Consider the following 14,977-nt stretch of genomic DNA (forward strand, 5'->3'; position numbering starts at 1 on the left):
GAGAGAGAGAGAGAGAGTAGTTCACTTTCCAAATTTATACCTTTAAATAGTAGCAATTCCTCAGATTTGCCCAGCAATTTTGAAATGAATACATCTATAATTAAATTAATTCATTTATAATCAAAGTTAAAATTACTGAATGTGGGCTTATACACTCAGGTTGCTACGCAAAGGGACATAGCAATACATTGAATGCAACATGCCACGCTAGGATTTTTTCTTATCCGGACAAATTTGCAGATAGAAAATTTCGTGCTTCGATAAACAGCAACATAACGCTTTAATCTTTGATCACGGCTATCCCTTGGGAGTTAAATGGCAGGACAGGGTTAGAAATGAAACTATAAGAGAGATTACTCTAGTGCCATATGTGGATGAGATCATGGTGAGGGGTAGATGGAGATGGATTGGGCATGTTCTTCGCACTCCTCTAGAAAAATTAGATCAACAAACTTTCAACTGAGCTCCACAAGGCACTAGAAGAGTTGGAAGACCCAGCCCTACATGGCTGAGGACTATGAAACGTGAAGGAGTAGATGATGAATGGAGAAGTATAGAACTAAAAGCTCAAGATATAGACGACTGGTAAACTAATCTCTCTTGGGGAGTGAGATGAGCTTGCCCAAACCGTCTCCATCTATCTATCTATGTATATATATAGATAGATAGATAGATAGATAAAGATATACATATATATATATATATACATATATATATATATATATATATATATATCTTTTCTATCACGCTAAGGGGGAAGAGGTAGTACACCGAGAAGCACACTTGGAAACCACAATCTCAAAAATTGTCGAACCAGCTGATTGTAGTTAGGAAAGGGGGAGGGGGTGGGAAGGGTTGAATGTGAGTGTGCATATATGTCTAAATATATAGACGTCATTTTTGACGTTTCGGGTACACTAGTTATAGAATAAGTAGAGACCAAACAGAAATAGAAGTCTACTGCACTTTTCCTCGGAACATATTCTTATATTTTTCTACAGAGAGAGAGAGAGAGAGAGAGAGAGAGAGAGAGAGAGAGAGAGAGAGACAGAGAGAGAGAGAGAGAGAGAGAGAGAATGATTCTTCTTCTCTTGTATTCAGAAGCAAAGAAGTCTAGTCTTCTTCCATTAACGTTTTTATCTTCATTGTTAAGTCGAGCTAAGTTTAGACTGATTATATTCTCCCCAAGAGTTCCCTCGTTCTTAGTTCTTTGCAAACGAATAACGAAAGAATGCGGATATAAAGTATATATAAATCTTCTACCACATTATTAAATCTGTAAGTAAATTTCTACAATGAATAATTTACGTGTAAGATGTAGATAATATTCTAATGTAAGTTCCTTTTTTACCATTTTATTCTAAGGGAGTTTGTCTTACAAGTTTATGGTCTTTACATGAAAATATTTGTGGTAATAATATATAAATATAACTACTACTTCTACTACTACTACTACTACTACTAGATCTTCCTGGACAGTCCAATCCTGTTCGTAATACTAGGCATGCAATTAATTCTAATATTTGGGCCTTCTCCTTCATGAGGCTCAATACTACACAGTACTCTAGAAGTTTTATTCCAGCTGTGACCAAGTTGTGGTGGAATGATCTTCCTAATCGGGTAGTTGAATCGGTAGAACTTCAAAAGTTCAAATTTACAGTAAATAATTTTATGTTGAACACGCTGACATAAATCTTTTTATAGTTATTAATGAATTATCTGTTTTAATGTTAATGTTTTTTTTTTCATTTTAATTTTTCATTACTTCTTATATCATTTATTTATTTCCTTGTTTCCTTTCCTCACTGGGCTATTTTTCCCTGTTGGAGCCCTAAGGCTTAAAGTATCTTGCTTTCCCAGCTAGGGTTGCAGCTTGGCTCGTAATAATAATAATAACAACAATAATAATAATAATAATAATAAGTCCACACTACCTCATGGTCAGTCAACACTTGAACCCACACTAGCTCATGACCCTTGGGCTTATAGCATCTTGCTGTTCAAACTAGGGTTGTAGCTTGGCTAGTAATAATAATAATAATAATAATAATAATAATAATAATAATAATAATAATAATAATAATAATAATAATAATAATAATAATAATAATAATAATCATACCATTCACGTTTCTTTACCTCTCAAGGATATTAAAAAAAGTCGAAATCAAACCAGAAACCTTTGGAAACTAAACTCCAAGGCAGAGAGTAATAGTCCAAATAAACAGCGAATCCCGCACACGTGGTAGGAGAAAATATAAATAAACGAACTTCCCAAACCCACGTAAATTCAACACAATCGTCCAATCAAGGTGTGAAGTCAGATGCAGTGCTAATCAAATATGCCATCCGAAGCAAGGATGAACAATATTTGCCTAGATATCTCCTCCTTTGTATCGTTGAACCTTCGAAATAAAGTCAATTTTGGCCCGTCCTGATGAAGCTTGAATTAGGTTTCCAGTCGAATATGAGGCCCAAAGTCTCTTAAAAGGCATAGGTTGCAAATATCCTATCTATTAGGTTAGAAATATCTTATCTATCGTGAAAAGGAAAGAGGAAGCATGGTGAGAATAAAGCAGACCTATCTAATAGAAAACAAATATCTTATCTATTATGAAAAGAGACGAGGGAACTTCGTGAGAATGAAGCGGGCTACAATGTGGATATAATATTGAACATAACTAAGGCAAGGATTTAGAGGACTCCTCTAAATTATACTTTACGAAGAAAAATATAACAGTCTCTCTCTCTCTCTCTCTCTCTCTCTCTCTCTCTCTCTCACTAAGAACTATTGGAGTCTGCGGATGGACTAAAAAGTGTTTGAGACATCCAAAATCTTTGTATCTCTCTCTCTCTCTCTCTCTCTCACTAAGAACTATTGGAGTCTGCGGATGGACTAAAAAGTGTTTGAGACATCCAAAATCTTTGTATCTCTCTCTCTCTCTCTCTCTCTCACTAAGAACTATTGGAGTCTGCGGATGGACTAAAAAGTGTTTGAGACATCCAAAATCCTTGTATCTCTCTCTCTCTCTCTCTCTCTCTCTCTCTCTCTCTCTCTCTCTCTCTCTCTCTTTAAAACTAAAATTTCCCCTTTTCATCCAACAAAATTTCCCCCTTTCGTCCAACAAAATTTCCCCTTTTCGTCCAACAAAATTTCCCCTTTTCATCCACCAAAATTTCCCCTTTTCCTCCAACAAAATGTTCCCTTTATAACAAAAATTTTATTTTCCTCATTAAAATTAAACCCAATTAGTACATTCCCCATAAAACGCAATGACCAGTAAAATAAACTTTCGGAAAACTAATCAAGAAAACAAATTTTCTGTTGACCCAATGATGCAACTGAGTTTGAGGCAAATGAAATGGCCTTGCGAGCGTCTCGTTAATAATGATGAGTCTGTCCTCTTTCGTAAGCAAAGTATTTTGACACATCGTCTGGTTCCTTTGTTTCTGCTAATGGCATTGGACGAGGGTGGTTGGGAAAGAAGCAGCAGGTTGCTTCAAAACTCCCTGGCAATTTATTTTCAACAATAACAAGCTTTATCTGTGGTGCATGAAAGGTAAATAAAAGGGTTTATATATATACTGTATATCAACAATAACTTCAACACTCACTGTCAATTTGCTTCATATACAAACAAACTTTATCTGTGGTGTATGAACTAAACGGTAAATACACGGGTGTGTGTGCATGTGTATGTGTATGTATATATATATATATATATATATATATATACACCCGTTTATTTAACGTTCAATTCATAAAACTAATGCACACACACACAGAGAGAGAGAGAGAGAGAGAGAGAGAGAGAGAGAGAGAGAGAGTAGAAAAAATATTTAAACTATATCAATAGGGAGGCCAGAGAGAGAGAGAGAGAGAGAGAGAGAGAGAGAGAGAGATATTAAGCGCAACAAGAGTAGAAAAATACACTTAAAACTATATCAATAAGGAAGACCCTCCTGGATTCGCTCCAAATCAAATTCAAGGAGAAATTGTTCAGTACTGAGGAAGCGGAGACTAGGAATAGGGAACCCGATAGTGCTGTATCCAATACTGATTTCCACACACATACTCTATAATCCCTAACTACTCTACCTCTTATATGGACCTAGGAAGGCCTGAGCCTTCAAAATCCTACCGAAATTTCACCCAGACCTCAGATTTCTCGATTGGATTCCAACCAGATAAGAGGTTGAAATCCCGTTAGGTGGAAACTGTCTTCAGAATCCTTATTGAAGACTCCGTAAAATCGAAATGATAAAATATTCTAATGATTCAATGCAACATTGGATTAATATAAATAAGATAATAATATCCATCTTCCCTATAGTATAATGAAGAGCAAATGTCTGAATGTATAGGTAAATGAAAAATAAAGAAATTTATATATATATATATATATATATATGCAAATGTCTGACTATATAGGTAAATATAAAATAAAGAAATGTGTGTGTATATATATATATATATATATATATACACACACACATATAAATATATGCATATATAAGTGTATGTGCGTGTGTGAGTGCATATAAATATGCTAAAAACTTTAAACACATTTACCAATTCTCAGATGAAAGGAACAGCACCCCTTCAATCTTAATAACAACCGGGAAACTTGGAGGACTGAATATAAATCTTGATAAAACGAAAATAATACAAATTCTTCCCAAGCAATACAAATAACGAAGTGAAAAAACGAAAGGCAGAACATTAAACCGTTTCAAGATACGATTTCATATATTTAAAGTGAGGATTTGTCAAGTAACAATAGTGTGCGAGTATGGAGATTTGATCACTAGTTGTAAGTATAAATATTCTCTCTCTCTCTCTCGTAAAGACATATTTCCTAGTTGAAAGTGTAAAAATTGTGTTCGCCTCTCTCTCTCTCTCTCTCTCTCTCTCTCTCTCTCTCTCGTAAAGATATATTCCCTTGTTGAAAGTGTATAAATTGTTCATCAACTCCTCTCTCTCTCTCTCTCTCTCTCTCTCTCTCTCTCTCTCGTAAAGATATATTCCCTTGTTGAAAGTGTATAAATTGTTCATCAACTCTCTCTCTCTCTCTCTCTCTCTCTCTCTCTCTCTCTCTCTCGTAAAGATATATTCCCTTGTTGAAAGTGTATAAATTGTTCATCAACTCTCTCTCTCTCTCTCTCCTCTCTCTCTCCTCTCTCTCTCTCTCTCTCTCTCTCTCTCTCTCTCTCTCTCTCTCTCGTAAAGATATATTCCCTTGTTGAAAGTGTATAAATTGTTCATCAACTCTCTCTCTCTCTCTCTCTCTCTCTCTCTCTCTCTCTCTCTCATACAGCAATCTGATTCCAGTAAATTTACATCTACATAGAAATCAGCTCAACCATGCTTCACAAACCCTCTCCCCTCCAGGAATTACTCCCAATCACTCCAACCATTTAAACACTTTTCCCGCAGACAGAACAGTCCCTGGAAAGCCTCTGGAAAAAGCCAAGAACAGCCCGGCTCGGCATTTTGCTTTCCAAACTCGGCGATTACCAGAATCTACAAAAGTGATTAAACAGAATTCCTCCACTGTGAGCACAAAAAGCGAGCAGGTGGGAAACTGCAAACAACTGGGTGGTTTTCATCTCGACAGCTTTACGATTGAAAATAATTTTTCAGTGTTTATATGTTTCTTATTTTGGTTTGAAACTCAGTCAACGAAGTTGGAAGAAGGGTATGTTTTATATCCTGTTTGTGTGTTTGTTATCTTATATCTCTTCCTCTTGTTTTTTCTTATTTTAAGTTTCTTATTTCGTTTTGAAACTCATTCAACGAAGTTGGAAGAAGGTTATGTTTTACATCCTGTTTGTCTGCTTCTTATCTTATTTCTCTTCCTCTTGTTTTTTTTAAGTCTTTATAATTTATATATGAAAGATTTATTTTAATATTATTACTGTTTTTTAAATATTTTATTTTAATTGTTTATTACATATTTTGTAGTTTATTTATTTCCCTATCTCCTTTCATCGCTGGGCTATTTTCCCTGTTGGAGCCCATGAGGCTTATAGCAGTCTGCTGTTCCAACCAGGGTTATAGCTTAGCAAATAATAATAATAATAATAATAATAATAATAATAATAATAAAAAATAAATAATAATAAATAATGATGATAATAATTATAAATAATAATAAACAGATAAATAATAATAATAATAATAATAATAATAATAATAATATTAATTACAAAATAATAATAATAATAATAATAATAAAAATGGTAGATAACAATAATAATAAATAGTAAATAATAATAACAATAACACTAACAATAATAATAATAACAACAACAATAATGATAATAATTATAAATAATAATAAACAGATAAATAATAATAATAATAATAATAATAATAATAATATTAATTACAAAATAATAATAATAATAATAATAATAATAATAATAATAAAAATGATAGATAACAATAATAATAAATAGTAAATAATAATAACAATAACACTAACAATAATAATAATAACAACAACAATAATGATAATAATTATAAATAATAATAAACAGATAAATAATAATAATAATAATAATAATAATAATAATATTAATTACAAAATAATAATAATAATAATAATAATAATAAAAATGATAGATAACAATAATAATAAATAGTAAATAATAATAACAATAACACTAACAATAATAATAATAACAACAACAACAATAATAATAATAATAACAACATAGCCAGACACTTGCTCTCTATTATTCATAAGATTTATCCTCTATTCAAAAGATCCACGATCCTCTCCTACCAACGCCAGTTTGAAATATCGCTCTCATACAAGGAACGCTTCTTCTTCTTTGCCTTTTTCTATCAAACTAAATCACTGGCAATTTGTTTACTTAATGAACTTCACTCTCCTTCGTCCCCCCCCCCCCCCTCAACTTCAGCCATTGCACAATTCTCTTTCTTCCCCTCAACATGATCTCATCCACATATGGCACCTGAGTAATCTCCATTCATCATCTACTTCAGGCTTCGTTGTCCTCAGCCACGTAGGTCTGAGTCTTCCAACTCTTCTATAGTCCATTTCTTTTAGCGAGGCAGATTTGATCCGACTCGCAGCGATGCCCTTTTAGCTCGGAAAAGTTTCCTGATCGCTGATTGGTTGAAATTATCTCGTCCAACCAATCAGCGATCAGGAAACTTTTCCGAGCTAAAAGGGCACCGCTGCGAGTCGGTGCAAATCTGCATCGCTAAAAGAAATTGACTATAGTGTCTTGTGGAGCCCAGTTGAAAGTTCGGTGAACTCATCTCTCTTGGGGAGTGCGAAGAGCATGCCCAAACCATCTTCATCTACCCCTCAACATGATCTCATTCACATATGGCACCTGAGTAATCTCCATTTATCATCTACTTCAGGCTTCGTTGTCCTCAGCAATGTAGGTCTGAGTCTTCCAACTCTTTAAGTGTCTTGTGGAGCCCAGTTGAAAGTTCGGTGAACTCATCTCTCTTGGGGAGTGCGAAGAACATGTCCAAACCATCTCTATCTACCCCTAAACATGATCTCATCCACATATGGCACCTGAGTAATCTCAATTCTTCATCTACTTCAGGCTTCATTGTCCTCAGCATGTAAGCCTGGGTCTTCCAACTCTTCTAGTGCCTTGTGGAGAAAAAAGTGTCTTCATAATTTTTTTTTTATATGCATAAATCAAATTTAATGTGATTTTTCTTAAAATATTTCATTTGTATTGTTTATTACTTCTCTTTTAGTTTATTTCTCTTGTTAAACTTTATCATTTGCACAATTCTCTCGAGGGGGAAAGTGAGAAATATCTTTCCAAAGATTAAAGTAACAACTAGAGGGGCACCCAGTAGAGCACAGACCTCCGCTGCGGACCTTGACCTTTGACCTTGACATGTATTAATTGGCGTGGATTTGCATACACTTAAATATGCACCAAGTTTGAAGTCTCAGTGACAACGATGTCCAAACTAATGGATAATTATGTGAATTGGACATTTTGCTTGACCGTGACCTTGACATTTGACCTTGACCTTCCAAAATGTAATCATATCCAGATTTTTGCATAACAGTTAATCCCTGCAAGTTTCATTACCATTAAAATTGTGGCCAGGATGCTGTTCACAAACACACACACACAAAAAGAGGGTAAAACATAACTTTATTCCAACTACGTTGGCGAAGGTAATAACGCAATTTAGTGAACAAATAATATAATGTGAATTCGCGAAAGTCAATGGAATGCCATTAACAGAACTTTGCCGAGTCCATCATCTCAAAGTAATTAATGGCATCGCTCTTAACTGAACTGATTAAAATACCCGATCAACCAGAACACGATGTTGATAAATTCCAGGATAAATTCTATAATAAATTCCAGAATAGATTATATAATAAATTCATTTGACTGACCAGACAGTACTACATTGGACCCTATTCTCTGGTTACGGTTCACTTTCCCTTTGCCTAAACATACACCGAGTAGTCTGGCCTATTCTTTACAGATTCTCCTCTGTCCTCATACACCTGACAACACTTAGATTACCAAACAATTCTTCTCTCGAGGGATTAACTACTGCACTGTAATTGTCCAGTGGCTACTTTCCCCTTGGCAAGGGTAGAAGAGACTCTATATATGGTAAACAGCTCTTCTAGGAGAAGGACACACCAAAATCAAACCATTATTCTCTAGTCTTGTGTAGTGCCATAGTCTCTGTACCATGGTCTTCCACTATCTTGGGTTAGAGTTCTCTTGCTTGAGGGTACACTCAGGCACACTATTCTATCTAATTTCTCTTCCTCTTGTTTTGTTAAAGTTTTTATAGTTTATATAGGAAATATCTATTTTAATATCACTGTTCTTAAAATATTTTCTTTCCTTGTTTCCTTTCCTCACTGGGCTATTTTCCTTGTTAGGGCCCCCGGGCTTATAGCATCCGGCTATTTTCCCTGTTAGGGCCCCTATGCTTATAGCATCCTACTTTGCCAATTAGGCTTGTAGCTTAGGATGTATTAATAATAATACCCGAATTTGATAAATTCTATAATAAATTCCATTACTGTCATGCGGATAGGGGATAAATCTGATAAATCCTTTTAACAAAGGCATCAATGACCCTCACTATTCCGACGCCAGCTTTCATACATTTATCAATAAATCCTCTTAAATTGTAGTACCGGACAAATGGCATAAGTTTTTTTTAGATTATACTTATCAATAATCCTCTTACCATCTAGTACCGGATAAAATGTCAATTTCAAGTTTGTTTTTTAAGATATGAGAATAAATAAAAACAAAATGTTTTACTCTTAATCAATTAAACATAGAAACAGAAAAAACTAGAGGGGCACTCAGTAGAGCGCAGACCTCCGCGGCGGCAACTTATTTCTCGACCTTTTGCTCAACCTTGACCTTGACTTTACCATGTATTAATTGGCATGGATTTTCATACCCTCAAATATGAACCAAGTTTGTAAGTCTTTATGACAACGATGTCCAAACTTATGACTGATTACGTGAATTGGACATTTTGCTTGACCGTGACCTTGACCTTGACTTTCCAAAACTTAATAATTTCCAGCTTTTTACACAACAATTAATCACTGCAAATGTCATTACTCTATGATTAAAATTGTGGCCAGGAAGCTGTTCACAAACATACGCACAAACACATACACACATACAGGGGCGAAAACATAACCTTCCAACTTCGTTGGCGGAGGTAAAAATTCAGCTAACAAGAACACAAAAAAGTACAATTTTCTAGTTTAAAGGTCACTCATGAATGGCAGAGGCAAGGGACAGTGGTAATGCCCTACCAGGACAATGCCCTAGAGCAGGGGTTCTTAACCGGGGGTGCTCGCACCCCTAGCGGGTGCGAACCTGGTTCTTAAGGGGTGCGAGGATACCTGTGAAATATTGAAGAAAATGTATTTTTTTACCTATGCTTTACTGTATATTTTTTCATAAAAAAAACTTGTTGCTTAGTCTTAAACAGTGTTTGAAGAGATATACCTAAATCTATTTTCCCAATGAAGGGATAAATTTGCAACAAACTCGAGTCCGGGGTACACGTATGTGATTTGTATGAACGAGGAGAAATTCACCATTTTCTCAATGAATGGGTACAAGAACTGACCATACATTTCAATGACCCTAGTTTTGTTCGGATGCTTGCCTACTTGGCTGATGTGTTTTCAGCACTCAGTGAACTCAATCACTCTGCAGGGAAGGGGACTTAACATTGTGACTGCAAGCGATAAATTGGCTGCATTCAAGGAAAAAACTAGTCCTGTGGATAAAGCGTGTGAAGATGGGGAATTTGGTAAATTTCCCCTGGCTGGAAGAGACAGTCAGAAAGTTCTACCCCTGCCTCCAAACTTTGTTGCAAAAATGGTTGAACATATGCAGATGCTGTGTACTTCCTTTTGATGGTTACTTCTCATGTGGAGAGTTACAAGCCTGTAATATCTGAATCTTGAACCCTTTCATGCAGAATTTGGAAGATGTTGATGATGATGGCAGCATCAAAGAAGATCTCATCGACATGAGACACAATCGTGGAATCCAAATGGAGTTCACCAATAGTCAGCTGGACCACTTCTTGGCTTCTCAGCTGGAAGCATACCCTGCACTAGCAACGAAAGCACTCAAAGTGCTGGTACCGTTTGCAACTACTTACTTGTGTGAGCAAGGATTTTCTTGTCTACTTCACATCAAAACGAAAAGCAGAAATCAGTTGAATTCTGAACATGACATGCGAGTAGCACTCAGTACTAAGACACCAATATTTAATGCCATTATGGAGAAAAAACAGCAACAACGAAGTCACTAGGTTTACAGTGCAGTACAGGCAAAATATAATGTAATTTTGAACCAAATAAAAAAAAAATATTCTTGTTGATACATACTCATAATTTTTTCTCTTGAAAGAACTTTAAGCTGTATGAATGAATGTTGAATAAAAAAAAGGTTTTATTATTACATCATAGGCCCTATTTGTATTTTTAGCTTTTTCATAAACTGTATTCAAATTCCAGGGGGGGGGGGGGGGGTGCGAGATCTGACTGCTAATTTGAAAAGGATGCGAACACTAAAAAGGTTAAGAACCACTGCCCTAGAGGCTGACAGAGGAGGACCAGGCAATGTCTACTGATGACTCAGCAGGTAGACCTTATAGGCTCCTCAAACACACCCCATCCCTATCTCACAAGGATGGTAAGGTTGCAGAAACTACAAGAAACTATCAACCTTGAGCGGTTCTCGAACGCCCGTTCACAATATCGTCAGGGCAGGGATGTTTCCAATAGGCCATCACAGCCCAACAAGGAAAACTCCAAATTTTCTTATAAATAATAAAGAAAATGAACTAAGTTTGTGAGGACATTTTATGGAACAAAGCATTTACTGTAAAGGTAACCAGGGATTGTATAAGTTGGAGGCGAAAAATATGTTACCTGATACAACAATATTTCCTAAAATTGCATTTCCACCCACCCAAATTTCTCTTCCCCTTCGAATTAACGTTATGGTAGCCTATTATATATTCTAATTGAAGAAAATATTTCCCTACCTATAGCCACAAACAAAATTTGTTTTATATATTCTAATTTAAAGTTGTATTTTCTATACCCATTAGCACCAGTGCAAATACTCAGTGATATAAAAGCTATAATGATATAAAACCTATAATTAATTAGGAAACAACCAAGGATATATAAAGGCATATCCAAACCGAAAACTTATGGCATCAAAAGTTTTGATTATCAAATTAGTATAAAAAATATGTAAGATTATATATATATATATATATATATATATATATATATATATATATATATATATATATATATATACAACAACAACAACAACAAATGCAGCCGTTTTTAGTCTACTGCAGGACAAAGACCTCAGACACATCCTCATTCGTGTCTGGGGGTTTGGCCAGTTTTCATCACCACGCGGGCCAACTGCAGATTGGTGATGGTGGGAGTTTTTTGTCTGATAGCTCACAGCAAACCATCCTAGTATGGGTGGCCCTGACTACTACAGCTTTGCTGATCATGGCGATACGTAAGCCCTTTTCACAACGTTAAGGTATCCCCAATTAGAAAGGCATATAATATATATATATATATATATATATATATATATATATATATATAGATATACATATATATATATATATATATATATATATATATATATATATATATATATATGATAAATTTTGCACCTTTTAGACATGTTTTTCATATTCAAATAAGCCATATATATTTTTGATACATTAATGTCTGGATTCTCTTAACGTCCTCTGGATCAGAGCCCCAGGAGGAATCATACAAAAACAAGAGCTTGTGACCGTCCCGAGGTCGTTAAGAGAATCCAGACATTAATGTATCAAAAATATATATGGCTTATTTGAATATACAGTGTATATATATACACACACACATATAAATATATATATATATATATATATATATATATATATATATATATATATATATATATATATATATATATATATATATATATATATATATGCTTCACCAAAAATCTAAAATCGAGATAAAATTGTTCATTTCAAAACAATAAAAATTATTAAAAAATTGGGATGACAATATTGAAAATCTTTTAGGAAAACTGCTGAGAGATTCAACCCTTCTCTTCCTTAACATTCGTATTCCTTAATCAATAAAATAAAAGATAAAATTGTTCATTTCAAAACCTAAAAATAAATTATAGAAAATTGGGATGACAATATTGAAAGGTTTTACGAAATCTGCTGAGAGATTCAACCCTTCTCTTCCTTAACATTCGAATTCCTTAATTGATGAAATTAAGGAAGATAAAGTTGGTCATTTCAAAACATAAAAAATAAAGAAAATTGTGATTGTAACATTGAAGTTTTATGAAAATTCGTATTTAGTATAGATGACGGATAATAATACACTGGCTTACGTGAATCATATTCTACAGAAATTTTGGTACTACTGTATACTCACTTTATCTTTGCTTCTTGTATGCCATCCAGGATCATTCCACATCTGAAAAAGGAAGAAAATGGTTGTGAAGTGAAACTCTATACTATTATATCTGATTAAAAAAAAAAACTAACCTGATATAATAAATTCCAAAAAATAGATTAAATTAATCGAAGTTTTGTTGGCCGATGTGGCAACGTCCCTGACTGGTGAACGCCAGACTGGGGTTCGAGTCCCGCTCAAACTCGTTAGTTTCTTTGCTCGCTGCAACCTCACCATTCTTGTAACCTAAGGATGGGACGTTTGGGGGAGCCTATAAGTCTATCTGCTGAGCCATTAGCCGCTATTACCTTGCCCTCCTTGGTCCTAGCTTGGGTGGGGAGGGGGCTTGGACACTGACCATATATGGTCAGTCTCTAGGGCATTGTCCTGCTTAATAGGGCAATGTCACTGTATCTTGCCTCTGCCATTCATGAGCGGCCTTTAAAACCTTTAAAGTGATACTTGTGACTAATTTTCAATTACCTTTCCTTACTTTTGACATGAGACTTTCTGTAATGCGTTGCTTCAACGATTTCTGTCATTTGATAAACACACGAATAAATTGATAAATAATATATATATATATATATATATATATATAAATATATATATATATATATATATATATATATATATATATATATATATATATATAAATTTACATAATTACATATCTACATGTGTATATATATAAATTTATATAAATATATATATCGATATATCTTACGATATCTTTTCTGGCAATGGATTTTTGTATATATATGTGTATATATATATATATATATATATATATATATATATATATATGATAAATTTTGCACATTTAGACGTGTTCTTCATATTAAAGTAGGTTGGCCAGGGCACCAGCCGCCCGTTGAGATACTACCGCTAGAGAGTTAGGGGGTCCTTTGACTGGCCAGACAGTACCATATTGGATCCTTCTCTCTGGTTACGGTTCTTTCCCTTTGCCTACACAGACACCGAATAGTCTGGCCTATTCTTTACAGATTCTCCTCTGTCCTCATACACCTGACAACACTGAGATTACTAAACAATTCTTCTTCACCCAAGGGGTTAACTACGGCAATGTAATTGTTCAGTGGCTATTTTCCTCTTGGTAAGGGTAGAAGAGACTCTTTAGCTATGGTAAGCAGCTCTTCTAGGAGAAGGACACTCCAAAATCAAACCATTGTTCTCTAGTCTTGGGTAGTGCTATAGCCTCTGTACCATGGCCTTCCACTGTCTTGGGTTAGAGTTCTCTTGCTTGAGGGTACACTCAGGCACACTATTGTATCTAGTTTCTCTTTCTCTTGTTTTGTTGAAGTTTTTATTGTTTATATAGGAAATATTTATTTAAATGTTGTTACTATTCTTAAAATATTTTATTTTTCCTTGTTTCCTTTCCTCACTGAGCTATTTTCCCCTGTTGGGGCCCCTGGGCTTATAGCATCCTGCTTTTCCAACTAGGGTTGTAGCTTAGCATTTAATAATAATAATAATAATATATTAATGTCTGGATCCTCTTACCGACCTCGGGATCAGAGCCCCAGGCGAAACCACTCAAAGACAATAGCTTATAACCGGCCGGGAATCGAACCCTGGTCTAGGAAACTTGTAACAACAGAGAGAGAGACGCTGTTACTAGTAACCAATTAGGTTTTGCAGGTAACGAAGACAGTATTGAGTTGCCCTATTATGAATGACGATGATGGATAAGCAACCACTAACAGGAAGATACTTGTCTTGATTTCTGAAGACATTTGTCATCCTGAATGCGTCTTAAGACGATGAGTGATGGCGTATGTATTGACAGTGGAATCGAACCCCATAATTTGACCAATATATTTCACTAATGTACGCGACCAGTCAAAATTGACCGCTCAGTACTTAGATATGCACACACACATGCAGATTCAACCCTTCGTAGCCCCCCCCCCACC

The 14,977-nt window shown here is 34.8% G+C and overlaps 1 long non-coding RNA gene and 1 pseudogene across 2 annotated transcripts in view; both read left to right on the forward strand.

Moving 5' to 3' along the window:
• LOC137638863 (uncharacterized) overlaps positions 1-10,440 on the forward strand; it is a 23,538-nt pseudogene extending 13,098 nt beyond the window's left edge.
• The window catches only part of LOC137638357 (uncharacterized), a 1,259,132-nt gene that overhangs the window by 1,054,716 nt on the left and 189,439 nt on the right, over positions 1-14,977 (forward strand). The window lies entirely within an intron of this gene.

This window comes from Palaemon carinicauda, chromosome 3 (assembly GCF_036898095.1).
Source record: "Palaemon carinicauda isolate YSFRI2023 chromosome 3, ASM3689809v2, whole genome shotgun sequence".
Classification (NCBI taxonomy): domain Eukaryota; kingdom Metazoa; phylum Arthropoda; class Malacostraca; order Decapoda; family Palaemonidae; genus Palaemon; species Palaemon carinicauda.